Source organism: Aythya ferina, assembly GCF_964211825.1.
Source record: "Aythya ferina genome assembly, chromosome: 2".
NCBI lineage: Eukaryota > Metazoa > Chordata > Aves > Anseriformes > Anatidae > Aythya > Aythya ferina.
In genome coordinates this window covers 100,383,811-100,411,670 of record NC_140297.1, presented here as the reverse complement: position 1 = coordinate 100,411,670, position 27,860 = coordinate 100,383,811, and the positions used below count along the sequence as shown (strand labels likewise).

Below are 27,860 nucleotides of genomic sequence, written 5' to 3'. Positions count from 1 at the left end.
TCAGAGATCAACAAGCAAAGTATATCCTGAAACTACAAGTTTACTTATCTGGTGATATAAGAACAATACTGTAATGTGTCTGCATGTGGTGTTGTGGCTAAAGCAGTGTTGATAATACATCAATGTTTTGGCAATTGCTAAGCAGAGCCTTGAGGCACAGCCTTGAGGCTTTCTCTTCAGACACCCCTCACCAAAAAACAACAGTCTGGGCAAGAAATCAGGAAAGAACACTGCCAGGATAGCTGATCCAAGCTGACCAAAGGGATATTCTTTATCATACAACATCATGCTCAGTAATAAAAGCTCAGGGAAATGAGGAGGAAGGGGGGACATTTGTGGTTATGTCTTCCTTAAGTAGCTGTTTCCCCAAATAACTCTTAGACATACCAAGGCCCTGCTTCCTGGAAGTAGTTTAAGATGTTAGTTAACACTACCCAAGGCAGGTAGTGAATAAGGTACTTATTTTGCTTTGGTAGCACATGTAGTTTTTTCTTTCCTTATTAAACTCTCTATATGAAGCCACAAAGATTCTCACCTTGCTTCTGTTATCTTCCCATCCCATGGGAGAGGAGAGCGAGCAAGAGGCGGGGTGGGTGTTTGATTACCTGATTACCAGTTAGGGTCAAACCTCCACAGTGGCACCCAACATGGGGTTAGAGGATTCAAGATAACCACAGTAACTGGGAGAGGAAACAGGCAAAATGAACCAGACCTTTGTCAGGGAGTGGAATAATTGCAGGGAATCTTTTTTTTTTTTTTTTTTTTTTTTTTTTGCAGTGAAGGGGTGAGGGCTGGAGGTTTATTGTCTGTCTATATTATCCATATTTGTTTGTGTTGTGATGACTTTACTTTGATATTAGTGTTGGAATCTGATTTTTATGCAAACAAATTTCATGAAGAGTTTGTGACAAATGTATACTTAAATGACAGCTCATAAATATGGGTGGAGAGAGGTGTTCTGATTTGAATTTGGTAAAACTCTAATTTAATTGGAAATAAATTAATTTTCCCTAAGTCAGCTCTATTTTGCCTGTGACAGTAACTGGAAAGTGATATTCTGTCTTCATCTTAACCCATGAGCTTTTACACCATATTTTCTCCCTCTGTCCTGTTGAGGAGGTGAAGTTAGAGAGCAGCTGGAAGGGGGAGTCTGGCAACTAGCTGGTGTCAACCCACCACAGCCATTTTAAATATAGGCTTGTTAATCCCAAACTTGCGCTGTGGTCTCCATCAGCACCTTTTATGCACATGTCTCTAAGTACAGCTATGATAAATCTAACAACAAGAAAACATTGCAATTCCACATTTATTTCCCACTCACAGCTTGAATAATCAATTCACTCTGCTATGAACATACTTTTAAAGGTCTAGATGTCATCGGTAAAGCTTCTTCCTTGCAAACACTGATATTGAATTACAATGTTTTTCACTTCATCCATAGAAAGCAATACTTTGTCAGTAATCCAAGCAATTCTAATTGACAAAAAACATGCTCTTAATGTCTGTCATTCAGGCATCATAACTGTAAAAGCAATTTTCACCAGCACTACCAGTACAATATAGTGAATATTATTGCCACTTGAACTCAAGTTCCAGAGAACTGAAAAATTACAAATTGACACAGGTAATGCATGAAGAAAATGAAAATCTTCACAAAGTGTTTTGTGGTGTGCTATATAAAGAAAAAATCACTGAACAAAAGGCACAGAAACGTGTCTCAGATCAAACCATTATATATATTCAAATTGTATTCAAACATATTGGAACTGAGGTAAAATTAGGGTCAGATTAAAGTGTTTTAAAATGTAATCTCACCCTTAAATTGAAAAGGACCTCAAAAGAGAGTTGAGAAATATGCATCACATATTAACTGATTGATTAAAAAAGAACAAAAAATCCTTCACGATATTATGAATGCAAATTATCATTGCAGAAAGCTAATAAATCCTGCAAATACATGTTTGTGTACTCTAAACAAATGCCTTAGTAAATTAATTAACTGGAAGCTAGAATGAGGTTTTGCGTATCTATAGCCTTGCCCTAGGGCTAATCCTAAATCTTATAACTGCCTAAAATATTGTGCTTGGTTTTAATAGAAAATAGCTGCTTTTGCTCCCTTTAATAGATGACAGCTCAAAAAGGTTCTTTTATATCTCCTGAAATATCTAAACAGTGACAGTAAAGGAAAGCTCCTTTTATATATCTCCTAGGTGACACTTAATATGAATTCTATTCAGTTATCCTTGATGCCAGTCAAACAGAGGGGAAAAAAAAAAAAAAAAAAAAAAAAAAAGCATCTACATTCCTATACTCGAGTAAAGTTATACTAAAACCTCCAAAAAATCAGTAAGCAGCTTCTTCATATTCCTTTACATTATGGTTAAAGTAAAATTTTTATATATATATATATATATATATATATATATATATATATATGTATTAGATATTTAGATTAACATTTGGGCTTGTGTTTCAATAGCTTATTCTAACTGATCATCGACATATACATCATATGTAAACACAATGCAACTATGAAACATAGCTGTATTGCTAGCTTCTCATTAGTGCCTGGGCAATATTGCCTGGAAAATTACCAGCTGGACAATATCTTCTTTAGTGCAGCCAGTTCTGGCAGTTTATGACTACACTATGCTAAGACTCTTCCTCTTTAAGACCACTTTTAAGATCTCTTCCTTTTTTAAATAGGAAAAGTGCTTCTTCATCCCATTTACTGTTGGCTTAGACATTGTATTGTACATGCATCTACTTTAGAATTCTTTAAGATGTTTAAAAGACAGCTATTCTCTGTCTTCCCAAGTTAAGGTTAATCACTAAAATACAGTATGTATGAGTAGCGTGCATGGAGCAAAAAGACTAATCTAGGAAATAGTTCTCTTTTAATATTCAGTTTTGATACTCAGTTTGGATCTTGAAAATTGAAAGAGTTACTGTAGCCCCATCATAATTTTTTCTCACTCTTTTTGTAAATTTAAAGCCAAAAATGGAATTTTTTTCCAGGACAACCTCTACATGAACACTGCCACATAGTATATTTATCAGTTTTTCACTTGCTTAACTTTGAAGGAACTACAAAAAAATGGAAGCTTTCCTTGCTGATTGAAAATACCTGTTTCTGTAGTCTCTCTTCTTACAAGACCTTTTTGTTCTGTCTTTATTATTTCCCACTGAGAAATGATTCCACATGCTAGTAATTTTGTTGTCCAAAACATATATTTCAAAATAAAGCAGAAAGCTTTATTATTATTAGCTGCAGCTTTGTTTTCAGATATCTTTAGCAATTTTCACTACAATTTTTTCCCAGCACATATACATTCTTGCCCCTCCTCCAAAACCTCAAAACATTACAAGACATAGGAAAAATTGGATGAATTTCAAGGTAAAAATAACTTTGTTTTTTAGTACTAGCTGTATATCAATTTTATATCAATCCTAGATGCACAACTCTTCATGGGCCAAGAATAGAAACTTTATGGAGGATCACTGAATCAAAGCTATAGAACTTATTTTATATCCAATCCAAATATATCCAAATTTTATAAAACGTGTTTATTATTATTAATCCAAAGCATTTAAAACTTCATTAGCTAAGCAGATAAAGCCTTTGATTAAGGTACAATTATTCTTTTTCTCTCTGATTGCTTTACTCTAAGTCCTAGAGAACAGTTGGGTCAAGTTTCTCTCAAACAGAAAGACCAGAAACCATTTTGAATTACTAGACCTATGCTTTAGGATACATTTTGGAGGATGTGTATGTCAAGGCACACTTCTGCTCCACTCACACTCTCCTTCAGATGCAATGGGACCCAGTCCTGCTGTAGTAGCGGAGTACCACTTTGCTAAAGCTACAAAATAAATTGAGAATACTAGACTGATATCCAGGTCCTTTGGAACACCAACTGGTGTGACGCTCTCTGCCCAAATACCTGGTTTTAAAGTGAAAAAAAAAAAAAAAAAAAAAAAAGAAAAAGAAAAAAAAAGTCTTTAAATCAAATACTTGAGTTTCTAGTTTAAAATAAATATAAATAAAATAAATAAATAAATAAATAAATAAAATAAATATAAATAAAAATAAATAAATATTAGGGGCATATAATTATATATGCCCCTAATATATGTATTAGACTGAAAAATGTCCATTACTGTTAAGTTATTTAGCCATCACACTGAATATACTTGCATCAAGTATATTGCAGCAAACTAGGAAACATATTTTCTCCTTCCCCTGCTTTAGCAAAAAGGTGAAAGCCACATTGCTTCCCCTCCATTCCCCCCCCCCCCCCCCCCCCAGAACAGGCTGCTTTTCCTGCCAATCCTATATAGACTTCAGCAAAAAGAAAATGTAACTACACATTCAAAAGAAGAAAAAGACAAGGACAGATTTGTTTTGTATCACTTAATACATGACATGAATAACTGAAGCTTTTTTCTCTTCAATTTCTATGCACAGATGCCATCGTTCAGAGTGAAAACACTGCCCCCACTCAAACTGTTTACAGGTGTTATTAGACACCATAAAATCAAAATCACATGCCTGAAAGTATATTCTGAAAATAGTGAGCTTCTGAAGAGTACATATTAATTATGCAACTTGCCTTCGCCTGAAGTTTTAACTTTCTCCATTAGGGACAATTAAAATTTTTCTTCTGGTCTAAAACTTGGTTAATTTTTTTCATTAATTAGCTATGCTATATAACGCTGATGCACCATAACTGTGTCATGAAACACTGTTGAAGAAAAATGAAGGAACTGCAACATCATATTTTAGCAGTGTGGAGAAGCACACTAAATATAAATTCTGAATGCTTTAGAAATGAACAATTAACAACCTGTAAATGAATGATTTAGAAAGTTTGTTATAGGTATGTTTAATAAAGCACATTTACACCTGTCTAATCAGAAAACTATTGCTTAAAACAGTCCCAAGATGCTGATTACTATCAGTACATGAATAATAAAGAGCTAGGCAGCTTTTCTCATAGCTGGAGTTTTGTACATCAAGAAAGAAAAGCTTTGTAATAAAGTAGCTCTGGTAGCTCTGTCTGATTCAGAATCGCCCTCAACGCTATCCAAAGTGATGGGTCAACCTTCATTACACTAGGAAAATACAACTCATACATAGAATGTTACAGTTTGACATCTTAATGCAACACTCCTACAAAACGCTACAGCTATAGCCCCACAGCAGGAAGTCATCTATTCTTGGCACTGAATGGCTTACTAGGCTGGCACAGCACTGTCCATCTGGAGACATAGGGGCTGGACCAGGGCCCACAGGATGCTCCTGGTTCCCCACAGGACACTGTGGAGAGAAAGCTGAGCAGTGAGGAAGGGGTTGCCACCACAGCCCAGGCCCCCAGCCAGTGGCAGAGCAAGCATTTGGCAGCAGTGGCTGCTGCTTGCATCCCCTTGGCAGTAGCAGACCACCTGTCTGTGCCAGACAGAGCACACTATGATGTTCTCTGGCAGTGGCAAGAGGGTCTGGAGAGAGAGAAAAGAGAAGGGAGTGGTAGGAAAGTGTCCCTAACATTCCTGTAGCAAACTTGGTTGCAACACAGCCTTAAAGTCAGTAAAATCAAGCATGCTGCGTGGATGAAGGCAAGTCCATATCTTCCCTCAGTTACAAAAAAATATCAGTGGAAAGTGGATTCTTAAGAGCCTGTACATGAAGGCTAGTCTTTGCTGTGAAATTTTCTTGAGGGTGTTCATATTTCTGCAGGAAAAAAATAAATAAATAAAAAACAGATATTTTTTTTCATCAGTGAAAGAGATCACTGGATGTACTCAAATGCAAATGACCTTTATTAATCCCACTTTATTCCCCTACAATCCTGGCAACTAGCACAGAGCAGGGGTACAACATAACCACTAAAATAAAGTATCAAATGAGTTCACCTGAAGGGGGAAAGAAAGCAAAAAGTGGGAGCAAATCCTGCTAGCGTCTTGCCTACTGCCATTTTGCTTGCCCTGACATCTCACCCGAGCCATCACTTCAGCCCTTCTTTCCCTTCCTATTCCAAGTAAGACAAGACTTTTTTACTTAATGGTTTGCCATATTCAAGCCCAGGGTAAATAATAATGAGTGAATCTCAAAAGATTTCAAGGTTTAATTCAGAGAAACATCTGAACGGACTTACATCCTCTCAAACTTAATGAGCTGAAGAGCTCATAGGAATCAGGTCTCTGTTGACATTTCCAGTAACCTGTTTTTAACAACAACTGAAACATTACAACAGCCTCTCCTGGTCCTTCATTATTTCTTTATATTTTCCTATGCAAAATCAGACATATTAGAACATGGGGGGAAACAGAGAACAGAATGAAAGAAAAACGCCATTTAAAAGTATTAAAAGTTGTAATAGAGACCAAAGAAACGATCTGACTTTCGATCGTAACAATGTCACACTTTTGGCAAAGTGTGAGCTCTTCTTCAGTACAGTTTAATTTGCAATTTGCTTGTTTAGGCTACCAAATTGTGCTAAATGTGGATTATCATTCTTAGATAACAATCTTTGTCAATAAAGAGTATTCCTTTTCCACAGGTCATTCACTGATACCTAAGATTTACTTTAGTCTTAGCATGGATTTAACACAGAGTAGGCAGCACTGACACTAAATTTGCTGTATGCAGCCTTGAAATTAACTTACAGATAAGGTTTTTAAAATCAGTGAAGCTGATGTCATCAAACTCTGTTCAAATACACAACCTTTCTTAATGTGATGTACATTTTTATTGTGTTATAAGTTTCAGTCTTTCCAAAGTGTCAGGCTGTATGATTTCCAAGTTACGTGATAGGAGTATTCATTACTGAAATACCTGCATCCTTGATAACTCAACCCCCACAGGGTTAACTTCACTTTAATATCCAATTTCAGTCCCATGAATTCTCTGTGCAGAAGCTATCCCCTACAGCCATGGCACTACGTCACCCTATGGCACCATTAAGGGAAAACTGCATTCTGGAACAGATTGTTCCCTGCTGTAATGCCTTTGAAGCCACTTCAGTTTCATCGAGAATGAACTCAGATCACAGACTTTTAAATTGGACCCCTCAGTATCTATTGAAGGAAATCTAAAGAATGACCCGTTGTTTCAAAAAAATTCTCACGGACCTTTTTCAAGTACTCCTGTGTATTGTTTCTTGACAGGGTCATTTTACGTATGATATTAGTCTAATCTAAAATGTACAATATCTTCTGAATTTTCCAAAACACAATTACCTTTAAAGTATCTGAAATGAAAAGGTCATAGCAAAGATGTTCTGAGTGGATTTAATAAACTGAAAATAGGCCTGGGTCTCCAGTTCTTAAGTAGGGCTTGTCTATGATTGCTAGTATCCCTAGTTTCAAGCATAAAAAAAATAATAATAAAAAAAAAAAGTTTACAAAAGTTACTTCTTTAGTTGTTAAACTAATTATCCTTACTTTTCTCTTAAGTATAACATTTTTTCCATTCCCTTTCATTTTCCCTTGTATTGGGTCAATCTTTCTGACCTCTGAACAAGGATGTCAGGAGTTTTTCTTATTGTATTTGATTATTCTATGGTCTGGAGGTTCTTCTTCCATGTTTTAACCTGTCTAAAAAGACTGGGAGGTTTTATTAGCCTCAGAGATACAGAAGTAGCTAAACTTTGGCAAGTTTCACATCAACTGCAACAACAACAGAAGAGAAATAGAATTTTATGTGACTTCACCCCAAATAACCATGCCAGTCTGTTTGAACTGGGAGGGGGAAAGTATGCAATTCCATAAAATCAAACAGTCCACAATATGTTCAGTATTTTGATGAACTCACAAGGAGGCTACAGTCACACAAACTGTAACACAGTAATCAGATGATTTTTCTCCATATAAAATGTTAAAATTACAGAACACATTAAAAAAAAAAAAAAAAAAAAAAAACTACACTATCACAAGGGTATATAAGGCTTGGTTGTTTTGTTTTTGCTGTTATTTCTTCTGTTATTTCTTGAAATCTAGATACTTTATCCCCAGTAATATGAAAAATTTTTTTGAAAACTTAAAAATGACTAAAAATCATGGAACAAGACACTTATCTCTTTCTGATTTACATTCAGATAGAGTTCTGCTGTTGGTTAGAGTAGTAGGAGTTCACTCATTATTTTGAAGCAAAACAGCACCTATCTCACCCATTAAAATAGCGAGAGCTGCACACCATCTTTTCTCCACAGTTATTCCTAATAAAAAGGCACCCACACTGGGTCTGCCAAACCTCTCTCACCTTCTCATACTGCTCCCAGAGCAGCTCATTCCAGGAGACTGATACAAGCATCAGGTTAGTGGTACTGATTTTGGCAGAGGAGTGGGAGACTAAGAGGTAAATTTCCTTTTACTGTCTCAGCTAAATCTACATCTGTCAGTCATGTTATAAAGACTGTGAAAGGAGTTGAAAATAGAAGAAACTCCCTACAGATATCCTCTGTTCGTGTACACACCTGGACCTGCACAGAATAATGTTGCTTTGTACAAGAGCTATGCTTGGTCAGAACAAGCTCCATCTCACCCACTTTCTTCTGGCTCTGATGATTAGCAGCAGTGAGCACTTAAGCATAAAAAAATAAGCAATTATGCAGTAATACTTTTCTTGAATATTCTTCCATCTCTTGACTTCAGACAGAATTTGTCTAGTGAGACAGTGTATCTCATTTCCTAAAAAAAAAAAAAAAAGTACAAAAGAAATTGTTGGTCTCCAGAATTAGAAACTGTATTATTGGGGTAACAAATTGTAATGGACAATATACTATCCATATCATAAAATCTCTTGCCACATTTTTGCCGTTAGTCATGTAGATCCTAGATTTCAATATATTATGTTTATGTATAAACAGGGTCCCAGTAGGATTCCACGCCCATTGTAATAATTGGTTGCTTTATTTATTATTTCTTTACTTCAATGGAGAAAAAAATATATACTTTTTGGTGCACCTGACCAAGGATAAACAGTGCATCAAAACATATTTTCTACTTATTTTCTCACAACAGTCCATCATTATTAGGACTATTAAGAATACACTATTAGGAAAAAATTTGGTTTCTAATTATTTGGTGCAACCTTAAAATTGCCGACTTCTCAGATAGATGTATTCTTCCCAAAGACAAAAATATATGCATCTTAAAAACCCAGCTTGAATTAAGGTTGTACAAGTAATTAAGTATCAGGTTTCTTAACAACACTACCACTTACTATGTATAAATAAAACATGTAGAGTTGGTATGCTTAGCATTATTTGGACATATGCCAAAATTCCTGATTGCAGCTGGCTAATTGCTGTATGGTTTTAGATACTATAGCATCCGTTTTTAATTTTGTCACTTGTCTACTGTGACAAAATTACTAACAAGAGCAGAAGCTACAATTAAAACTTCTGCAATATGCAAAGAGTGGCAAGAATGTGAATAATATCCACGTAACAGAACTTGACTAGGTCAGTCTTTAGCCTACGCTTTTCCTGAATTCAGTTGATCTTTGGCAAAGCTCCATTGCATTCTTCTCACAATATCTAAATGTTGTCACCTGTGGCTGAATGAGCTTATTCCCCGGAACTAGAAAAGAAAGGAAAGAATTAATCCACTGCTGCGTTATAAAACAGTTAAGTTGCTATACACACAAAACATCGCATAAAATCAACAAATAAAGGCAAAGGAAATGCAGAAAGGCTGACAGTTGCCACTGCGTTGTAACGCAATCATTCCACTGCATGCTTTTATACATCTTCCTCTGAGACCTTACCTACTAGGAGTTAAGTGACTATATGAGAACATCATGCCCCATTAATTTCTACAGTCTCTGCCTTCATAGCTGAAAAAACACTTCAAATTACTACAAGAGTACAGCTTGAGAAGTGAAAGTTGGAAACACATGACTCTAAAGTGTAATTTCAGATTTTTAGAATGATCTTGTGACTTGAGAATTCACCATTTTCAAATGCTCAAATGTTACAATGTGACATAAAGCCTTTATTTTGCTTCCTAGACACAAGCTTAATTTCTCCCTTCTGCAGCTACCACACAAAGACTTCCACCTTTTCCTCCTTAAACATATCATCTTTCCAGCCACACACATCAGATTATATTCCCAGTTTCTTGAATACTCCTGAATGGACAAGAGAGGCAGTTTACAAAGACAGGAGGGCCAGGATCCTTATGTGATTTCCTCTTACCCAAGTTAATTGTAACCTTGTTCTTGAAAGAAGCTGGAGGACAATATTTATCAACATTTTTATCATCCCACACCTAGATCAAGGCACTCCCAAACACGAATACAGGCTGAGTAATGACTGGATTGAGAGCAGCCCTTTGGAGGACTTTGGGTTGTCGGTGAATGAGCAGCTCAACATTATCCAGCAGTGTGCACTTGCAGCCATCCATATCCTGAGCTGCATCAAAAGTGTGGCCAGCAGGTCAAGGGAGGTGATTCTCCCCCTCTACTCTCTCTCATGAGACCTCACCTGGACTGCTGCATTCCGTTCTGGGGCCCCCAGCACAAGAAGGACATGGACATATTAGAATGAGTCCAGAGGAGGGCCACAAGGATGGCCACAGGGCTGGAGCACCTCTCCTAAGAAGATAGGCTGAGGGAGTCAGGGTTGTTCAGCCTGGAGAAGAGAAGGCTCATGGAAGACCTTATAGTACCCTTCCAATACCTAATGGGGGCCTACAAGAAAGCTGGGGACTCTGTCAGGGAGTATAGGGTTAGGACAAGGAGTAATGGCTTTAAGCTAAAAGAGGGTAGGTTTAGATTAGATATGAGGAGGAAATTCTTCACTCAGATGGTTGTGAGGCACTGGAACAGGTTGACTAGAGGAGCTGTGGATGCCCCATCCCCAGAAGTGTTCAAGGCCAAGCTGGATGCAGCCTTGGCCAACATGGTCTGGTGGGAGGCATCCCTGCCCATGGCAGGGGGTTGGAACTGGGTGGTCTTTAAGGTCCCTTCCAACCCACATCATTCTGTGACTCTATGATTTGTTATTTATATAAATGAAACATAAACAAAACCAGCATGGGCCAGAATTTTTAACTTGTCTGTTTAAAAAAATAAATTAAAAAAAAAAAAAAAAATTAAAAAAAAAAAAAAGGAAAGTCATAGAATCTATCAGTAATCTATCACTATGGAAATTATTTGAGAAGCAAATATTAAGACCACCTTATGCACTCAGGTAGCAATGGGAAATATTTCAAGGATCATCACAGGACTGCCCATAATTTAGTTATATAGAATTCAGGATTACTGTTGGATTTCCTACATGTTTCTTTCCACATTTTAAAGACAGAATAACTGGAAAAGGGAAAGGAAATATCATTATGTTTACTTCCCAGTTAGGATTAGGACACAAATCTATCAAAAAGGCCCTGATGGGGATAGCTGCTACAAATCAACAAGAACTGCATAACTTAATGTTTCTGAGTTTCAATAGTTCAACATTTTAGTATCTAAACATTAATGGTAGAAATACTCATTAGGAGGAAATTGTTCATTTTCTTTTTGGATGATCACTTCGTTATATTAGCAGAAAAGCAGATGGTAATACCCCTCAAGAGATCAGTCGTGCTCTTGTTGAAAAAGACTTAAAATAACAGGAGAGAGATCAACACTAAGAAACTGTATGTGCCAAAAGCTAACTTATAGTAGTATATGATTACTATTCTTCACTAGGCTTAGAAGAGTAAATTTCCATTTTCAATTGCTTTTAATGTCAACCATTATCACTTTTGGAGGTGATAATTAGTCAGCTAATGCTACATGAGGAACATAAACTGAACACGTTATATGTCCTTTTCTAACTAAAATAAGAATAATTATTCTCCTATTGCTACAACATCCTAAAGTCAATAAGAGAATAGGTTCTGAAAGCTGAGATAAAATAGGTTAAATAGAAGGCATTCATCAGAAGCAATGTTCTCATTTTAAGTTCTAATTTCCACTAGTGGTTGAATTTCTTCTGAGACATTCAGTTCTACCCACATTCTCCTGTTGAACTCTGTCCCCAACAGGTTCAACACGCTGTTTTGTATAAAAATCCCTTCAGATTATCTCAAAATCACCTCCTCACAATTTAATCATCAAGAATTTAGTTTTACTGTATTTTCAGACTTGCTGTTTTGCCATAATAAAAGTTACATTTTTCATTAGATCCTACTGTATTTTATACTTATTGCACCTTAAAAAACAATAAAATCAGCTTAATTCTCCTTGCTTTAAAACTGAACTCTCTACTAAGCCTATTGCAGACATAATTTGTTAGATTTATAGTGAAGTATGTGCTAAGTTGATCTAATTACAGTGTCTTGAGAATAAAGGTTGCAAGACCTATTCTGATTAAAGCACAAATTTTAGCAATTTATGGTGTGTGTTTTTTTCTGAAACTCACCCCTTTGAGACTGAGGTTGTTCACTGTTTAGTCTCAGATCCATAACTTGGAGGAGAAGGTATTGTATCAATCAGCTATCCTTTTGTCTTTAGAAATTAGTTAGAAGCCTGAAATTTTTGGTGATATTCTAAGTATTCCTAATAATTGTAAGAAATACCAAATACTTCACAGCAATATAGATATGTCTTTTTTAAAGAGACCCTTATTTACTTTTATTTTTAAGAAAGAAATCCCCGTTACATGCCAAAAGTTTTTTTAAAAAACAAACAAACAAACAAACAAACAAACAGTTTAGAAACAAAATGTCCTTTTCTGTTGTTGTTTTAGAGTGGTAACTAAATTGACATGACGCCATATGCCCACGATATATTTGAGATGAGGTGTTTAGCAAAGAGGTGGATGGGGAAAGAGGAAAAGAGGAAGGCTGTTAGGTATCGTATCACTCCAAAGTGGATTATCTTCCCAGGCTTGCAGTGGTACCTCACTTTGCCAGGGACTTAACCCTGCAAGGTGCTGTTTCTTGTGGGTGCTGTTTCAGCAAAAATACACTTAACATCAAATATGTCTTTAAATATGTCTACATAAGATGCCCTGGTGTAATATTCTACAAACCTTTAAACCAGTTGGATCGCAAGGAGCTATCTGCCTACAAAATCATTTTGTTGCATGTAACTTCAGTACAGAAAAGCACCAGACTATAAGTTTATGACACCTGCCATGATATTCAGAAATACACTCTTCAAGACAAATTAGCCTGAATGCTGCCACTCATAACACCACTAGGATGGGTTCAAGTATTTCCAGTTTACACTAGAAGCAAGATGAAGAAGAAGGTAATAATGTTCATAAGGCCCTCCTTCATAAGTAGGGAGAGAAAAACAAGTAAACAAACAAAAACTAGATAGACTTTCAAGTGTGCAAACCAAAACTTTTCTTGGTCTAGATCCTTAGAGCATTATGCTACAAGGACACTCATATTCCAGTGTAAAGAGACTTGTAGTCACATTAAGTGCACCCCTGGGCATTTCAGGATTTCAGTGATCATTAACATCCAACAAACTGTTTCAGCACTCACTCAAAGACCAAAGGCACTAACATGATGCCCAGAATATTAACAAAGTGATGACAATTTACAATATACATTAACTCCAAAACAAGAAGAAAAAAAAGGCAAAACATTTTGTGCTTTCTGTATGAACAGCCACATAAGTCTACTCTACTGGTTGTACCTGCCTTGGTATTTAGTTGGACCAGACACTGTTTTTATTCCTTCAAAAATCAAAAACCTTAGAATCAACTGCTGATATTATGTCTGTCAATATGTAAATGTATCTTGCTTAAATTAGAGGATATATATTCACTTGGAAATGCCAAGACAGAAGATAAATTCATTTCATTTAAAAGTAGGGACAAAGCTAGAAAGCTAGGCATTTGCAATGACGAAAATGTGACTTAAGATTATTTGAAGAAAGAGCAGAACTGAAAAATAATTCTAATGTTTTTCTTTCCTTCTTCTTTTCCTTATAATCAAAAAAAAATCCCTTAATTCTCCATTCTTACCCCTGTATTTCACTAAGGAATGGATTAAATAGATCAGACTAAATACAGAGAAAATCCATGTTATAAATAAATCACCTTGAAGGATGTAAGCAAGAGGCTACAGTATGAGGCACTGGTATCAGCATCCCAGGGCAGGTTTACTCTTAAAGTGTGCCAGTACTTTTATGGTTTTCACCTTTGGTGAAAATTGGATGTTTTTTTCTTCAAAAATCATAAACAAATCAAATATTTCTGAGGGTTTTTACACTCAGCCTTCCTAATTCTTCAGTAATTAACATTTTAGCTATAAAAAACAGGACTTTTGAGATCACAGATCACTAGGGCAATTCTTTTGTTAGTGTGAAGAAAAAATACCCTTAGCATGAAGATGTTGTTGGAAAAGCTAAAGTACAGAGTACCTGAGTCTAATAGTGGCAAAACTGTGGAGCATTAGCCTTATTACCAGATTCACATACTGTCAGTACCCATAACACAGAGACAGGCATCCCTATTACTATATCATGAATACAACCCTTCAAAACTATCTTTCCATCCACTGTACCAGTTAGTCCTGAGAAATGTTAGCAAAGACAAGAAGTTGATAATCTTCTGTAGTTCACCTTACCCTCCTTTATCAAAGATCCATCTTAAAGAACCTCTTACCTATAAGCTTAAATCATAGAATAATTAGGATTGAAAAAGACCTCCAAGATCATCTAGTCCAATAATCACACTATTACCAATGTCACCCACTCAACCATGTCCCTAAGCACAAGGTCCAACCTTTCCTTGAACATCCCCAAGGACAGTGACTCCACCACTTCCCTAGGCAAGCCGTTCCAATGCTTGGCTACTCTTTCTGAGAAGAAATGTCTCCTAATTTCTAACCTGATGCCGTTCCCTCTAGACCTATTGCTACTCATCTATGAGAAGAGGCTGACCCCCAGCTCCCCACACCTTCCTTTCAGGTAGTTGTAGAGAGCAATAAGGTCTCCCCTGAGCCTCCTCTTCTCCAGACTAAACAACCCCAGTTCCCTCAGCTGCTCCTCACAGGACTTGTGTTCCAGGCCCTGCGCGAGCTTCATAGCCCTTCTCTGGACACGTTGCAGGGCCTCAATGCCCTTCTTGTACTGAGGGACGCAAAGCTTAACACCGTACTCGAAGTGCGGCCACACCAAAGCTGAGTACATGGGAATGATCACCTCCCTGGTCCTGCTTGCAGCACTATTCCTGATCACAAGTATTTAAGTCTCAATGAATTTCTCATGATTTTATCTGCTTCCCTAATTTAAAAGACCCTTTAGTTGCATAATCCCATAAGGCCCTGGTTGATTTTGACACTGGAACCATGCTTATTATGCTCATGGCATCTCTCTACCACAGCCCAGATGTGCAATTCCAGCTAATGTGGACATACATTACCTTGGTATCTGTTTGAAAGGTCAGCTTGGGTTTCACAGAGCCAGCAGTTTGTCTGAAGTCCTTAGTCAAAATGTCTCCCACAATCCATAATTCTGTGCAGTGCCAAATTGCCTCTTTTAAAGCCAGAGAAGTTATACCTATACGAATTCCAGCCACATCTTGAAACCTGATAGGTGATGTGTTATTTGGAGAACAGATCAGGAGTGTCTCTATTTTGTGCCGTTACAGTAATTCCTACACACCTTAGCTTCATCTAGGGAGTATTTTGATATGAGCACAAAGTAACATTTGAACATTTCTTCACGCACTTTCTGAAGGACATACTTTTGCATTGGATAATACAGATGTAATTCTAACAAGATCTTTCAAGAAATATTCTATTTCAGGTATAAGAAAGACCTACCAAGACAAAGACAGAACACCTCAAATAGTGTAAAGTATTACCATTTTATTGTGTTAGATTAATGCCTGCAGCAACTTCTAATACCAAACTGCTCAGCACATACTACACAGCTTCCATTAATGTTGTTTAGATTCATCGAATATTTAAAAAAAACATCCCACATATTACAGGTCTTCATGGGGCAAAGTAAATAAAGATATTAGAAAGATATCTCACAACAGTTTATGAACATGGTTTCTAGAAGAGCTCATGTCAGCTTTACTCACCTTCCCACAATGACAGTAGACCTCAAGGGCAGCCAATATAGATTTATATTTTTAGTATCCTGCATATACATATACGCTTTTATTTTTTTTTATTTTTTTATTTTTTTCTAGAATACAGCTTATAAGAAGACCTAGTAATAAATAGCAGCTTGGAGATGAATTTGCCTCCAGTGAAAAAAAATTATCTGAATACCATGGCCATACAGTGTTTTAGAAATTTGCTTGTATTCATTTTCACGTAAGAAACATGCTGTTTTTTAGGACAACAAAGTTCATCCCTATTTTTGTTTTTTATTTTTTAAACAACATAAAATCACAGGGAAGAAAGAAGGGCCTCCTGGAAGACCTCACACTCTGGTACATTAACAGTGAATATGGCTAGTCTTAGTTAGCAACCTCAGTTTGCAACCACCATGTTGGAAAAAGGGTGACATGCTCCACTTTAAGTAGAACTGAGGTACTAATAGGAACAAAATATCATTTTGCTTGAAGAAAAATCATAGGTTCTATTTGCAGTACTCTTTTGAATCACCAGTCAAACCCACTCTAATGAAAAGGTGAGTTTAGACCCTGATTGATTTCTAGGTGCTCTGCTGAAGAGAGAGCTTAGGAGCACAGTCCACCCACAATGCACTTAAAGTAATTCAGAACTGACAGGCAATAAAAGAAATATTGTTCCTCCTCTCATTTAGTAGAACAAGAATAGCTGTATGCAATTGCATTTCTGAATTTGATAAGTGAAAAATGACTCATTTTATTAGACAAAGACCATTTAAAATGTTAAAAAAGCCTGCTGTTATAATTTGCATATTTTAAAATGAAATTGGTTCATCACAGAATGCTTAAATATAGTATTACAAGATATGCAAAAGCCTGTAGGTATAAAAAAAAAAAAAAAAAAGTCAGTTTTATCATAATACTTTGCAGTTTGGTGCTATGGTAATGGTCATAAAAAGTACACAATAAAAATGGTATGTAGCTGTTCAAATGCCATTAAGCTTGTTGGACAAGCTTCAAGGTAGGCATGCCTGGAAGACCCAATCCAATTGCTTTGAAAAACAAAAGGTACCAGGATGCCTGCCTGACACACAGAAAAAAAAGAAAGAAAAAAATAATTAATTAATTAAAAAAGGACTAAAACAGGGATCCTGATTTAAGTTGTATGGCTCTTTCCTGCATTTACGAATGGATGTGCCCATCAAAACTGCAACTGCAAATCAGATTATCACACATGAAGAGTGTACATGTTGAGAGGTTGCACATAAATGCATGTGTTTTCTCTCTCTTACAGAAATACATACAGTTTTAACATGTGTTGGTATAGCTGCCTTTCTTCTCTCTGTCCTTTTCACATCTGCTATCAAAGTAGAGTAAGTAAAGTGAATGCAAAATATGGTCACACACACAAGCAGAAAGCAGTTCGGCGAGGTTGTTTGTGTAGATGTTAATATGTAGCATAAAACCTCAAGACAATTTTTTTTAAAATTGTTGGCACCATTGCAAACTCACAATTGGATTACCACTTATAGTCAAAATATATGTTTCCAGTTCCCTAATATAAAATAAATAATAATAATAAATACACTACACACCTTAATTTGAGAGGAATACTGGAAAAAACTCTAGGAGTCAGAATAGATGACTTAGTAGTCATCCAGCCACTGGACTGGAATTCAGGACACAAGGTTCAACCAAGTTCACTACAGACTTTATGTAATTTAAAAACCATCTAGGATGTAAAGGACTATCCTTTACTGTTGTTCTTTTAAATGAGAAAAGTGATGCATCAAAATCAGGACACTGCTTGTGATGGGGCCTATAATAAGAGATATAGTAAAGAGATAATTTTTTGTCTACAGAACCTATAATGTGTGGGCTACTGTGCATATGTTAAATACAGAACCTGACCTCATCTGTGTGTCAGTGTACAAATTTACACCTAACTTTTAGAATTTCGGATTTTATAACAAAAGTGGTAATAATAAACACCACAAACAAAAGTCTTAAGCAACAAATTATCTGATACCTTGTATTCTCTAGGTTTTTCTTGGTCTGTGATCTCTTTATTTCTGTCATGTTTCTTGCTGAAACTCCTGGAACAAGGAGTTCAAGTAGATCATCCTTTGCAAGGAAAAAAAAAAAAAAAAAAAGATTCAGTGCAGCTATCTCCATTTCTTGTCAGGAGTGGAAGGAAGAGGGGGAACTGTAATCAGAACTGTTACAGCAGTTTTGCATTTTCTTTTAATTTTACATTTCTTTTTAAGTAAAAAATCATTTCAATGCTATTTATCTTAGCTGACAAGAAGTTAGAACTAGTGCAAAAGTAGAAATGGAGAAAATGAGCAAACTCAGAAATGAGAAGAGTTGAATATGGAAGAAAAACTTATAAACAAGGTCTGGAATTGATTCATTTTTCAAAGCAACCTCACTTCCCGTTTTTGTATTTTGAATCATTATCACATAATGAATCATTTTCATGTAATATTACATCTCACATGGCTTTTTTACTTGTTAGGTGATGCAGTATTACAAACTTTTATTTATGGAAAACAGAAATTAGTGTTAATAACCTTGCAATGTTAAATCCTTTAGTTAAAGAAGAAACTTGTCATAAGTGTTAATAAGTTTCTCTTTTTCCTTGTTATAATTTGGGAAAAGTTGCATGTATTATACCAGGTCATAGGCAAAAGTGTTTATAAAAGACAAAAGGAAGAAACAAAACTTCAGCACCAAAAGGATCATTTCAGCATTTCCTGACATGGGCAGTAACTTTGGGACCATGTCTATATAAGTTGGAGAACAGAAAACGAATCAATGTGAAGTCTAGTTTTCATTTGTGCCATGAGCGTAGTTTCACATGTGATTACTTACAGCCACATCACGACATATAAAATGTGTAAATTTGTACACTGACACACAGATGAGGTCAGGTTCTGTATTTAACATATGCACAGTAGCCCACACATTATAGGTTCTGTAGACAAAAAATTATCTCTTTACGACATTTACAGAAAGTGCAGCAGATTCAAACCCAGTCACATCCAAATTTGGAACACAAATGTTTGACAGTTTCGGTTTGTGCTCTCTCTATCTAATTACCATTTTAGAGGCTGGAAATGCAGAGAGAGGTTGGGATTGGTACCAATTATTTGAGAAGTATAGCAAGTAATTTTTATTTCAATTTGTCGTTCAGTAGATGGCAACTACTCGAACCATCATGTAAGGATTGCAGGAGGTCAGTAGATAATGAAAGATCCTGTTTACAGAAGCTAAAACATTTAAATCATTTTAATTTCAAGGAAGAGGTCATTACCTTGAATTTAGAAGCAGTGGGGTATTTTTCTTTTACTTTTTGTAATTTTCTAATTTTACTTTTTGTGATAGTCCAGAGAACCGCCTTATGATGCTAGGGATCCAGGTTTGCATCACAGCAGCCTGAAAAGAAAACTGTGCTTTGAGTTACACAGAGAAGAGGTCTGAATGAGGGTTTCCCCCTGCTCACAACGTCTCTATCTACCAAGCCATCTTTTTTGTCTCTTTTACATTAGTATATTCTGATTTTGAGAAAAAATCTGAAAGCTTGGAATGAAAAACATAAGTACTGCAGAGCAAAGCTTAGAGAAAATCCTGAAAATAGCCATCTCATGCATCCCTGCTCTGGGTATTTGAATGCTGTCAATAAAAACTGTAGGCACAGATGAAGACAGTAGCTGCTGAAGGCAGGACACTGCAGATGGCAGCAACAGAGCCATGAGTACCTGTCTAGTCAGCCTGTGCCAGTCCCCCAATATTCCAGGATTGCTATTGCAGTTGTCCAGAAGGTCTTTCCTTTGAAATATATATATATGCCCTTTTTCTTGTTCATTCTTCACCTTAACTGTAGGTTTACATCAAAGGCAAAAGTAGAAGGACAAAATATGTGCTATTCACAGTCAAACCTCCAAAAGCTTATATACATTAGAAAAGCCAATTCTGGATATCCAAAATTGATCCCCAAACTATTATCAACACTTGTGAGTTTGGCAGATGTTCAAATAACTGACTTGAACATAAAAAATAGCATTTATGTTTATATATCAGTATATATCAAGAGCACACATACATACTCTTCTTATACATTGGCAAGATACTTTTGAATCTCTGCTTTCTGTGGAAACTTCTCTATCAAATGGTATCTAATTTTAAATTAAACTTACCTTTATTAAATCAAGTCCTGTTAAGCACAAATTGTTCACTATTGACCCAATTATCTAACTTGTATATGTACTTACCTGCCTACATGTACTCTGGCAAATGCTATAATTACCCTCAATGAATCACAAACAAAATTATCATTTTACCTTGCAAGTACAGGAAAGCAGTGGTGAGAGAATGACTTGATTATATAAAAGCTACCTTATTTCCTGGAATGACGAAAAAGCTGGTAAAAAATCTTGTTAAATATAGTTCTAAATGAGCCACTCTGTTCAGTAGATAGATAGAAAACAATCAGAAAAACAGTGAAAAAAATAACAAAAGAGGAAAGACCTGAAAACATCACCAGTCTGCTGTAAAAGCTGAAAGGCAGGGAAAAAAACAAACAACACAACAACAACAACAACAAAAAAAAAACACACACACACCTTAACAATATGTTTATATTAAAAGCATTCATAGAAATGATTTTAAAGTGGAAAGACAGAAAACACATTTTATAACATAATGCTCAAAATGCAGGAAGCACACAGCTGTGATCCTTCTCCTGCAGTTTCCTAATGTATTTAAAGCTACTTATTTCCACATAGACAGTATCTAGGAAGCTGCTGAAGAGACACAGCTCCCAATGTTTATTGTAATTTACATTTAGCACATTATTTCCACATTTTTCTTTGCCTTTTACCTGAATACATCTTCAGAAGGGCACTTATTTTAAATGCCCTGTAATCAGAGGATACAAACATTTAGAGATATGTAATGCTATGGAGAAGACCAGCCACATTCTGCCTTCAGATAACTATTTAACTCACAAAAAAAAAAAAAAAAAAAAAAAAAAAAAAAGTGAGAAGGATGTGGGAACTGTGGGAACATTTACAAGGCTGTGAAGAGAGCTAGATGAGGGCGGCCTTGAGTTCTGCACAATAGGACCAAGAGCTTTGCTTTGCTTTGTTTTACTTTTTAAAAAACAACATTAGAAAATATTCCCAATATTTGCTTAAAAATTGATTGGTGAACTTCCAGCTGTAGCTACATCTCCACAGAGTAGCATTGCAATTTATGAGGTCACCAGAAAAATATTTAAGTTAATACTTCATAGAAGTTTTCTTGGGAGATAACTGGTGCCTTCTGAAATACCTATTGATTATTATAACTTTTAATCTGAAGGTTATTAGGTTACCAATCAAAATCAGTTTGTTTGATTGTTTTTATTTAAATTTGCATTTTATAAACTTCAAAAATTATCCAGAAGATAAAAATACTATCTGAGTATAATTTCAGTTCTAATGCATGGGACTGAATTTGATGTTCTGTTTCTCCTTTTTAAATGTCATCCTGATTAGAAATTATTAGAAGGGAGACTTTTTTTTTCCTTTTATATTTTTAGGGGAAAATACCCTTTTTCCTGGGATAAACATAAGAATACCCCAGAACAAATGCAAAAACAGTTTCTAAGCAGCTGAAAGTTTAAAAAAATAATAAATAAAAAGATTAGAGAATCAACCAAGATGAGTTTGATGAGAACAAAGCTTGTTAAACCCATCTAAGTGCCTTTATGGCAGGGTAACAGCCCTTATGAGCAGAGGAGCTTTACCTCTGACATTGTTTAATGTGACATTTTCAAAGCAAGCTAGAGCAAATAACTCTAGCTGAAATAGCTGTTAGGTGGGTGCAGAGAAAAAATGACTTACTGAATATCAGCAGTTCACAGTAACACTGTGATGAAAGAAGGAAGTATTAGGTTCTAGTGCTCTCTCCAGGATCTGGTGCTGTTAGTACTGTTCAGCAATAATAAGGACGATGGTAAAGGCTTATGAGATTGAAAGAAAATATGAAGCTGAAACAGGCTGCAAGTACTCTCAGGGAAAGATTACAACTTCAAAAAAATTAGAAAAATGAGAGAAGAGAAGGGGGAGAGCGAGAGGAAAATCATTAAAGATAAAAGCTCAAGGGAATAACCCAACTCACACAAATAGAAGATGGCAAAGCTGACCTAGTATGTAGGCCTAGTATGTGAATCATAGCCTGAACACAGTCAACATAGTGCTGTAAAAATTGAAATAGTACCGCAAAATGCCATGCAGAATGCATTAACAAGAATATAATGGGCATCTTTTCAGCCCATACTGACATCTCACTCCATTTGGGGATTCACAAGTCAGGAAGGGTACGATCAACTGCAAACAATCCAGGAAATGATCGGACATCTCAGAAACCCATCTTATGAGAAAAGACTACTAGGAATGCTGAAAACTTCTGGGTTATTCTTGCTTCAGAAAGTTCTTCAAAAATAGTAGTAGAAATGTTCTCTATTTTCTTAATAGATACTGTTCATATTTGACCGATAACAACAACTTGCCAATTCAACTTTGTGGAGGAAACATATGAAGTAGATCAATTTCAAAACTTTTTCTTCAAGATATTATCAAACTTGTAAAGTACAAATGGCTCTGAGTACAAATTATCAAATATCTCACATCTAAGAGATAATTAAGACATCAAAACTAAGTACTGCTAACAAAAAGCTTTCATTTACTAGGCCATTTAAAGAACCTTGTTTAATGTGAACAAAGCTCTGTAATGCCTTTCAAGTATAGGTCATAACACCATCTTGTTCTACGTAAGTATGGTTGTTTTTTTGGTTGGTTGGTTGTTGTGATTTTGTGTGTGGTTTTTTGTTTGTTTTTACATCCCCCACTAACCTTTTGAAATATTAAGAAATACAACTGCCAACTACACTATTTAAATACATCCATTTATTTTAAAAGATGTTAACCATCATTATGGAAAGGCTTGATTGCTAGTAACATGACAGTCACTTCTTACATCTTCGCATTAGTAAGTTCAAAGTCACTAATTCCCTTGGACACAATATTAATAATGCTCTAACTTTTGCATGTGCTCAGACTATGAAACTAAATGGATGGCATAGGAAAAGACAACTGTGCTCTGCCAAATCCATTCCAAATAAAGAGGTACATTACATACTTCCTACAGGCATTTTAGCTGTGATACGTTACCAGAGCAGGACATTCCCAGTAGGTAAGAGCAGAATTCGTTCATTTTCATTATATTGGACATTGAAAGAGAAATTCAAAAAAATATGGCTTTGGAAAAAGTTTCTCCAACTTCTTTCAATTCTGTATCTTTGGTTTATGCAGTTTGAAGGTGAAAAATTTATGTTCCTAGACAAATCATTTTGCACATTATTTCAAATCACTTCTAGGACCATGATGCCCATGGATCTAGAGTAGGTAGAACAGGTAAACTGCAATGAACAACTCCAAATTATCAAAGCTGTTCATTCTGTATCAGAAAAATAATTTAGTCTGTAATTGTTACTGTTTAGGCCTAAACTTCTCGAAGTATTTAGCTATTAACAAGGATCGGCCTTTAAATCAATTATACACTCTCATATCCAGTCCTAGATTCACACAAGAATAGACACAGCCTGCTTTGGGAAACACATGCTATTATGTCTGCAATTCTAAGATATTCCCATAAATATGTAAAACCTTATGCCTTTCTTACCTTTACTAAATTGTCTCCTGAAAGCTGATAAGATGTTTTACAACAGGATTCTTCCCAATCCCACTGTACAATTATTTTCTCCTCACTTGTAGTATCATCACTTTTTGAAAGGAAAATGTTTTTGACTGTATGCATTAGAAAAATCCAACACTTGCTAAATGCAAAAGAAACTCAACAGTCTCCTGTTGAGAGAAAGAGAAAAACAACACTTCTGGTTGATTGAAAGCATTTATCCACAAACTATAACAGAAAAGATCAGCTAAATGTTAAATATATATATATACATACATACATATATAAATCAGATTGCTAACAATGAGAACAATACATATAAAGTGAAAAATCCAAACTTCTGATGCTCATTACATTGAAAATACAGCCAAATGTCCTAAGTTTGGAAAGTGTTTTCTTAGAGTCGAAACCAATGAAATGTTACATCATCATCTGATGTTAATTAATGCCTTTGTGTTGACCTGAGTGAGCACAGGTGTTTTGCAAGGTATGCTCTGTTAAAAGCTATTGATAGGCTAACCACTTTGTAGTAACTAGCTCTGTCTTCCTCCTCCTTGCACTTCTCATGCTGTGAACTAATTAAAACTAGGAATGATTACTAGTATTTAATGAAATACTAGTATTTCATTAAATTCATTTCATTTAATGAAATACTAGTAATTTAAAGAAAAAGGCAATCTTCACCCTTGCTGAAATTGTTTTGACTTGGTACAACACATTTTCCAAGCAAAGCTGTAGGCTACACACTAAAGAGCATTGGATGTAAAGAAGGTTAAAATGTCAAATCCAGAGTGAAGAGTCAAGATGCAATCATTCAAGAGTAACACAAAGTGGCTGTGGGAAGTGGAATTAACTTACTTATTAGGCAATGTTATTAATTTGGCAGCTCATAGAAAGCAATGTTTTGCTGAAGCAAGATATTGCTTTACTGATAATATGTAAGCAAACATCTGAACAGGCAGAGAGCATCACATCCTTCCTGGCACATGTTTGAGTATGATTCCAGGAACTGCCTTATCCCTGAGCCTAGGCTGTTGTATATCGGCATGTGCACCCCTCTGTTTTGAGATGTCTACCATGTAAGGCCAAGGTTAATACTCAGTCTCATGTTCTGTCTGTGACACATTAATAAGCTACAAAGAGTCTAAGCTGACACATTTTTAGACTAACCAAAAAGCGCACAAGACCCTCCACAGCCTTGACATTACATGAAGAGTTGGGTCTTCCTCCATGTCCTCTCATAAATCATGATCTGCAATGCACAACAGCCCCAGCAGAAGTAGCTGGGTGAGAAAAGAAGAACATTCAGACTCAGTATAGCTAATCATTGTTTTTTGTCAACTGAAGCCAACAAATTTTACAAGCTTTTCATTACCCTCCACATTTCCAGTCAATAAAATCTCCGTTGCAGGTCTGCAGCAACTGGAATTCAGTGGTACCAAGCACCCACTGATGTGGAGATGCAGAAGCAGTTCTGTAGTCATGTTTGGAGATAAATCCAGAAGGACTTGTGTAACCCTGTAGTACTCCTCCCAAGGCCTCCAACCTTTACATCAATCTCAGAGCTCTTTGTGACCATCCTCCCCATCTCTCTGCAGCACAACTGATTGAGTGAAAGGAGTGCACCGCTTTCAATACAAAGTTCAGCACCCTGCTTAAGACTACTACTACAGCAGCAATGACTCAGTAGTGGTCTTCTCCCAGAAGCAGCTGAGGTACAAATATGTTTCGTTTTGTTGACTTTGCAGTGATAGCAATTACTTCAGGCAGGAAGATGGTAACCCGCCACTGGTGAGGACAATGAAGTCTTAAAATGCTGCAGCTGCATGCTGAGGGAATGCAAACAAAATTGCAACTGAACATCCAGGCCGTGTCTATCCTAGTCAATTAAAACTGCCAGGAACATGCCATTCTTAGAGGCCAACTGGCAAGGATCAGTCTTCATTTATGCTGATAGTCTTTTAGCCTCTGACACAAACTCTCTCCATGCTAACAGCAATTAGGATCAGACCCTGAAACAGTTTTAACTCTATTCACACCCAAGTAATGTTGCAGTGTGATGCATTCATGTGCCTGGCAACCTTTCTGGGGAATACGTAAATTAAAAGTACAGCTGTGTATTCAGTATCACTCCTGGTATTGTCAATATCCAGCTTGCAGATGCACAGGTTGGTGTTCTGACTGTGCTACATTGGGAGAGATATTTTCTTTTTCTCGCACCATTAAGGTATCAAAGTGCAAGAGATTTCTGCCAGCAGTGTATCCTAATACCTTTTCTGGATAGGATTTTTTAAATTTTTCATAATATTCTATCCTTTTGGTCTTTTTCCTTCTTAAGCTTGTAAGTCCAAATATTGAAGCCATAAAATAAGACAAAATTCATTCAGCTTCCTAAAAAGCAAACAAACTAGGATTTGCCATTTAAGACAAACTTCAAAATGTCAGACTTTCTTTACATACACTTTTCTTTCTAGCTCAAGTTTATTTATACTTGTAAAAAATACTTAGATCAAGTGGTGTTATATCAAAGCAGAAAAGTCAGGTAAACCGAAAACAGGTCAAAGGACTAATGCTGTTTTCCCCTCAGTGGAGCTACAGCAGAACATACCCACCTGCTGTCATAGAGCGCTTCTTGGAATCTAATCAAAGAAAGGCTGAAAATGCCACAAACCCGGCCTACTCAAAAACAAGAGACACTGGAAATTTCCAGAGAGACATGTCCATGAGTTTTCTGTCTGATTTTTTTTTTTCTGATTACATTTTGATCCTCAGCTAGAGTGAATCTCTGAAGATGCTGCACTGTGCCCACAGTTGTGGACAGCTTAATAACACCTGTATTTATGCCAGCATTGTTTTCAAACTACAGCCAGGTTTGGCAGTCAGGCAGCTGAACCAGATGCTCTAATGCAATTTCTGGACACAGAATGTAAAAATATGATGATTCAAAATCCTGACAGGGAAGAACTAGTCCTCAAAAACAACTTATCTGATCTCCAGAGTACACAGAGCAGGAAGATTCCAGGTTTGGAGGCTATGCGTATTGTGGCAGACGCCCCTGAATTTACCCCAGGTACAAGCAGATCAGGTATAGCAGCATGGACTCAATTCAGCACATGCTGTATCTGCTGATTTTTTCCAGTTCCCAGCAAGTTCCACAAACTGTGCTGAGCTCCTTGCTGCTGAAGCTATATTGCTATTAGTCCCTCCATTAGATAACATAAAGCCTATCTCAGCTGCATATAAATTACACCGAAGCCCTGACGCTTTTTTTTTTTTTCTCCCCACAGAATAAGCATTGCTATATTCTATCACAACTATGTTTTTCTAAGGAAGATACAGAGATCTAGCTTCATAAACTTTTTTTCTTTTTTTTTTTTGTTCTTTTGCAGCTGTTTTGTATCATAATGAATTGCACTGTTGTACTCACTATGATAACATACTTCTGTCTATGTTAAATGAGACTTTTAACAATGTGCAGGACAACTTTAAAAAATAAAACAAGTGATTAGTGTTTCTGCATTTTATTTTTACAAATGGTTTCAGTACCTCAAATACAGAAAAATATCCTATATCGGGTAGAAGGCAAATGCTGTTGTGTGGACTTTTTTAACATGGGATTTACCTTTTTTATTCCCATGAGGAAAAAATATATCATTGGTACTCTTGCTTCTCCTTGCTACCAAGAAGTTGTCCAGAAGTTTTGTGATATTCTCCAGAGGTTAACTTCAGCTTGGAGGAAGAAGTCTGGGAATATTTCAGTGTAACTAGACTCCTTTACATACCTAGTTTCTACTCATGGAACAGAAATAATCCTCTTGCACTTCACCCAGGGATCTCTACCAAAAGCCGTGGCTCAAGAAGGGTGAACTTTCCAATGCCCATATCGAACTGTGAAGATACAGTGAATACCTCTAAACAACCTTTCCTATCAAAGCCTCCACCACCACCAAATCACAGTATCTGAGTTCTCAGCACCAAGCAGATGGGGTTAGCATTAATACTTTAAAGCATGATGGTTTTTCCTTTTTCAAAACTTTTTCAAAACACAGTGATCTTCAGCCAAGTATTAAACCATTTGACTGTTGT

General features: G+C 36.2%; 1 long non-coding RNA gene across 1 annotated transcript in view; it reads right to left on the bottom strand.

The window, feature by feature from the left end:
• The window catches only part of LOC311431443, a 58,902-nt gene extending 38,630 nt beyond the window's left edge, over positions 1–20,272 (bottom strand). The window contains exon 1 of the long non-coding RNA XR_014689436.1: positions 20,234–20,272. This is a non-coding gene — a long non-coding RNA (uncharacterized lncRNA). The remainder of the gene's footprint in view (positions 1–20,233) is intronic.
• Between the last annotated feature and the right edge of the window lie 7,588 nt (positions 20,273–27,860).